The sequence below is a fragment of the Rhinolophus ferrumequinum genome, chromosome 5 (assembly GCF_004115265.2).
Source record: "Rhinolophus ferrumequinum isolate MPI-CBG mRhiFer1 chromosome 5, mRhiFer1_v1.p, whole genome shotgun sequence".
Taxonomy (NCBI): domain Eukaryota; kingdom Metazoa; phylum Chordata; class Mammalia; order Chiroptera; family Rhinolophidae; genus Rhinolophus; species Rhinolophus ferrumequinum.
Genome location: NC_046288.1, coordinates 86,710,734 through 86,716,817, shown reverse-complemented (window position 1 = coordinate 86,716,817; position 6,084 = coordinate 86,710,734).

The following is a 6,084-nucleotide window of genomic DNA, read 5'->3' as shown; positions in this document are numbered from 1 at the left end:
CAAAGATAGGATGGGCCTGGGGTTGCCAGAGCCGGCGATGGCGAGCTCACCTCCCCTGTGCCCTATCCAGGCCTGTTGAGCGCAGCCCGGAGAGGAGGCTAGTGGGCAGGTGCCTGGGGCGCAGGCGAGTGACAGCTGACCTACAGAGGCTGGCCTGTCAGGTCAGAGACGACAAAGGAAAAGGCTCAGTGCCCTACTCCGGCACCGCACTCGGCTCTGGCCGGTATTGAGACACCGGCTACAGTGCTGCCTTCCTGGGTTGTGCATTCACAAAGGGACACGGTCCCCCGGGCCAGGGGAAAATCAAACCTGGCAGAGGTGAGGTACAGAAGTCTAAAAGAGCAGCAAGGGGCGCTGAGCTGCACTCAAATTGCAAAGAGTTCTCTAGGGAAAGGAAAGGAAAGGAAAGGGTCTGGCCCAGGCCCTGTGATGTGTGGGGACTGTCCCGGTGCATAGGAGGTCCTGCAGACACTTCCTGGGTGGTCCCCAGGGCTCAGTGTCCTTAACCCTCATGGTGAAGCCAGGAGCCAGGGGAGGCCTTTGTCCTAGAGGAGAGCCTGTGAGAGGCCAGGAGCTCGTGCCCACAGGCTGGCACTGACCAAGGGCGCCTCCGAGGCTGGCAAGGACCGGGGTGGTTTCTAGGTTTCTAAGTTTTTTCTTTGACACTTGTGTCTGTCTTAACTAGTTTTCTTTTGTTGCCATAAAGAAATTTAATTGGTTTTTGCATGTTAATTGTATATCCAGTATCCTTGCCAAAGCTTCATTCCAAGAAGAGTCTAGATTCTGTTGGCTTCTCTTCGATCACAACCACATCACCTGCAATAAACTGTTCTTCCTTCTAATTCTGGAACCTTTTTCTTCCTGAACGTGCTGATGCCCCAGTCAGTACATTATTTCACAAAATGGTGTTGGTGGACGTCTGTGTTTTAGTGTTTTCACCAAGAAAGTGTTTGCTGTAGGTTCTTGTAATATAAATGTCAGGCTAGGGAAGTTCCTTTTCCAACCAGGGGGCAGGAGTTCACCTTTTATTTCTGCTTCGTTACAAACGTCTGACCTTATCAGTTCGTTTTCTACTTCTAACTGAGACGTCATAGGATTTGTCCACTTTGAGCAGTTAATTTAGTGTGTCACATTATTTTCTGTGTACGTCAGACTTGCATTTCTTGGACAAATCCAACTTGTTTGTGATGTTTTGTCTGTCTATGTATTGCTTTGCTTTGCTAGTGTTTGGCTTAGGGTTTTTAGAAACCCGGGATTGAGTTATATTGACCTATCACTTTCTTAACACTGTTTGCGTCAGATTTGGGTTTCACTGTAAGGCTAGTTCCCTACAAGGAGACTATGGAATATTCTCTCCATACCCTGGACTCGATTTATTTGTTCCTTGAATGTTAGTAGAACTCAGCAATAAAACCTCTGAGCTGCTGTTCTCATTAAGAAAAGATTTTTAATACTGATTCAATTTTTAAAAAATGTTTGAGAGGGGAGCTGGTTAGCTCAGTTGGTTAGAGCGCGGTGCTCATAACACCAAGGTCTCCAGTTCGATTCCCACCTGAGCCAGTGAACAGCAACCTCCACAACTAGATTGAAAACTACGACTTGACTTGGAGCTGATGGGTCCTGAAAAAACACATTGTTCCGCAATAAAATTTAAAAAAACAAAATACTATTCACATTTTGTAAAATCAGTTTTGTTAAGTTACAGGGAATTTATACATTTCATCTCCTTACAAGTTTTTGGCATAAAGTGTTTCATTAAAATATAGTTAATCTCTGCAGCATCTTTTTATCATTAATGTTAATTTATGCCTTCCCTTTTCCATCAGTTTTACTAGAGATTTGTGGATTTCACATTCTGTATACGTTCATTCCAGTATCCAAACTCTGTGGTCCAGTTCTGAATTCGTGTCGCTGCTGGCTCGCACGAATGATGACTTTTCTTGTCTGTGTTTTGTGAACTTTTTTCTCCCTCGCTTTGAGCCCATGTGACTTGGTAGCCTCTGAAACTTCTTTGAGACCTGGGTGAAGATCGGTTCGTCCAGAAAGCATTTCCCTTTGCTTTTATGATGTGTTTAAGGTTGTAACTAGCTCAAGGCCACTATATTGATTTATCTGTTATGCTATGAAGTATAGCACACACCAGAAACACACCTCACTGAATTACTGCAAATGTACAGCTCAGTGAATTACCACCAAGCAAATGCCCACGAAATAACCAACTGCAACAATAAATAATATTGCCAGCGCCTTGGGAGCTCTGTCCTCCCTCCTAGTTAGTACACTCTGCCTTCTCCCCCAAGGTAATCGCTATGCTGACTTGAACAGAAATTACTCCTTTGACTATAAGTATAGTTTAATTAGCAGAACATAGCCTCGATGACATAATTTAGTTTTGCCTGTTCTGTGAAGCTTAAATAGATGGAATCATTTAATACGTGGTTTTGGAGGGGGTGGCTTCTTTTGCTCAGTTACTTGAGATTCGTTCCTGTTGTGTAGTTTGTTCATTGTTCTTGCTGTATAGTGTTTCGTTAGATGAATATGCTCCCGGACGGTTTAGCCATTCTTCCAGTCATTTAAGTGTTTGGCTGTTAACAGCTCAAAGTGAACATTGTGTCTATCTCTTTTGGTGCAGTTTTGCTCACATAGTTGTTGGGCATATACTGCAGTGTGAAATTACTGGGTTTTAGAATATGAATATTCAGGAAAACTCAAAAATATGTGGAAATTAACACACTTTTAAATAACCAGGGGGTCAAAGAAGAAATCACAAAGGAAACTAGAAAATACCTTGAGAAGAGTGAAAATGAGAACACAAAGACCATAACATATGAGACAGTGCTCGAGGGACATTCATAGTTTCAAACATCTACATTAAAACAAGGTCATATCAGAGCAGAGATAAATAAATTTGAGACTTAAAAATGAGAAAATTAAGTTTCTTTGAGAAAATGAACAAAATTGACCTTTAGCTAAACTGATTAAGAACAAGAGTCAAATTACTAAAGTCAACAAAAGAGAGGACATTACTGAACTTTCCAGAAATAAGGAGGATTATAAAAGACTATGAATTCCTGTATGCCAGTAAATTGGATAATCTAGATGAAATGGACACGTTCTTAGAAACACTATCGAAACTGATTCCAGAACAAATGAAAAATGAGTAGACCTTTAAGAAGTGATATTCACATAGTATTCAAAACCCCAACAAAGGAAAGCCCAGGACCAGATGGCTTCACTAGTAAATTCTGTCAAACTTGTAGAAAAAAATTAACACTAATATTTTCCAAATTAACACTAAGAATTTTCCAAATTCTTCCAAAAATTTTAAGACAAGGGAACACTTCTAACTCATTCTATGAGGTCAGTACTATCCTGATACTGAAGTCACACAAAGACACTACTGGAAAAGAAAAATTCACAGTAGTATGTCTTATGAATGTAGATGCAAAAATACTCAAAGTGCTAGCACACTGAATTCAGCAGCATATTAAAAGGAGCACATACCATGACCAAGAGTGTTTTCTCCCAGGAATGCAAGGATGGCTCAACCTATGAAAATCAATGCAATACAGCACATGAATGGAATGTAGAGGGAAGAAGAACACGTGATCATTGTGACGGATGCAGAAAAAGCATTTGACAAAATCCAACACCCTTTCATGATAAAAACATTTAACAAACCAAGAATAGAAAGTGCCTCAACATAATAAAGGCCATATATGGAAAGCCCATAGCTAACATGCTCAACGGTGAAAGAATGAAACCTTTTCCCCTAAGATCAGGAACCAGACAAGGATACCCACTTGCATCACTTCTATTCCACATTGCACTGGAAGTTCTAGCCAGAGTAATGAGGCAAGAAAGAAATAAGGGGCATCCAAATTGTAAATGAGAAAGGAAAAGTATATGTTTGCAGATGGCATGGTCTTATATGTAAAAGCCCTAAAGAATCCACAATACACACAACTGTTGGAACTTAGGAATTTATCAAAGTTGCAGGATACAAATTCACAAATCAATTGTATTTCTATACACTGCCAACAATCTGAAAAGGAAATTAAGAAAACAATTCCATTTTAAATAGCGTCAAAAATAATACACTTAGGAATAAATTTAACCAAGTAGGTGCAACATGTGTACACCAAAACATGATTTAAAGAAATATAACTACAAAACATTGCTGAAAGAAATCTAAATAAAAAAATATCCCATGCTCGTGGGTTGGAAGACGTAACCTTGATAACATGGCAATATAGAGAATAATTGCAACCCCTACCAAATCCCAATGACAATTTTTTCGAAAATGGAACATGCAATCCTAAAATTTATGGAATTTCAAGCCACCCAGGATAGCTAAAACAACCTTGAAAAAGAAGAACAAAGTTGGAAGACGCACTTCCCAATTTGAAAACGTTTTCTAAGAATACAAGAATCAAGGACAGACATACAGACCAATGGAATAAGAGAGCCCAGAAATATACCTCTAACCTCTATGGTCAGATGATTTTCAACAAAGGTTTCCAGACCAGTGGAGAAAGAAAGATCTCGCCAACAAATGGTGCTTGAAAAATTGTGGACATTCATATGCATAAGGATGAAGATGGGTCTTTAAGCCATATGCAAATATTAATGCAAAATGGATCAAAGACCTAGATATAAGAGCTAAAACTATAAAATTCTTAGGAGAAAACAGAGGCAAATATTCATGACCTTCGCTATGGCAATTATTTATTTTTTTAAAAAAAGATTTTATTGGGGAAGGGGAACAGGACTTTATTTGGGAACAGTGTGTACTTCCAGGACTTTTTCCAAGTCAAGTTGTCCTTTCAATCGTAGTTGTGGAGGGCGCAGCTCAGCTCCAGGTCCAGTTGCCGTTGTTAGTTGGCAGGGGGCGCAGCCCACCATCCCTTGCAGGAGTCGAGGAATTGAACCGGCAACCTTGTGGTTGACAGCCCACTGGCCCATGTGGAAATCAAACCGGCAGCCTTCGGCATTAGGAGCACGGAGTTCCAACAGCCTGAGCCACCTAGCCGGCCTGGCAATGATTTTTAAATATGACACCATAAACAGGCAACAAAAGGAAAAATACGTAAATTCAACTTCATTAAAATTGAAAACTTGTGTGTCAAGAGAGTGAAAAGACAACCCACAGAATATGAGGAAATGTTTGCAAGTCATCTATCTAATAAGGGACTAATAACCACAATATATAAAGTGTTCCTACAGTTCAACAAGAACAAAAAAAAATCAACCCAATTTAAAAATTGCCAAAGGACTGAAATAGATATTCCTTCAAAGAAGATATACAAATGGTCAATAAGCACATTAAAGGCCTCAGCATCATTAATCACGAGTGATGTGTAAATCAAAACTACAAAGAGATAGCACTGTACATCCATTAGAATGGCTATTAGCAAAAACAGAAAATAAGTGTTGACAAAGTACAGAAAGTGGAACCATTGTGCATTGCTACTAGACATATAAAATAGTGATGATCGGGGCGGCCAGATGGCTCAGTTGGTTAGAGCGCGAGCTCTTAACAAGAAGGTTGCTGGTTCAATTCCCGCATGGGATGGTGGGCTGCGCCCCTGCAACTAAGATTGAAAATGGCGACTGGACTTGGAGCTGAGCTACGCCCTCCACAACTAGACTGAAGAACAATGACTTGGAGCTGATGGGCCCTGGAAAAACACACTGTTCCCCAATATTACACAATAAAATTTTTTAAAAAAATGATGTTGCTGTGGAAATCAGTATGGAGGTTCCTCAAAAAGTTAAATATAGAATTACCATATGACCGAGCAATTTCACTCCTACGTTGATACCCCAAAATATTGAAAGCAGAGGCCCAAACAGATACTTACATACCACTGTTCACAGCAACATTTATTCACAGTAGCCAAAAGGTGGAAACCCAAATGTCCATCAAAAGATGGATAAACAAAATGTTGTGTGTAGTATATACAGTGGAATATAATTCAGCCTTAAAACAATGAAATTCTGATAACATACAACATGAATGAACCTTGATAACATTCTGCTCAGTGATAGAAGCCAGACACAAAAGGACAAGCACTGTGTTTC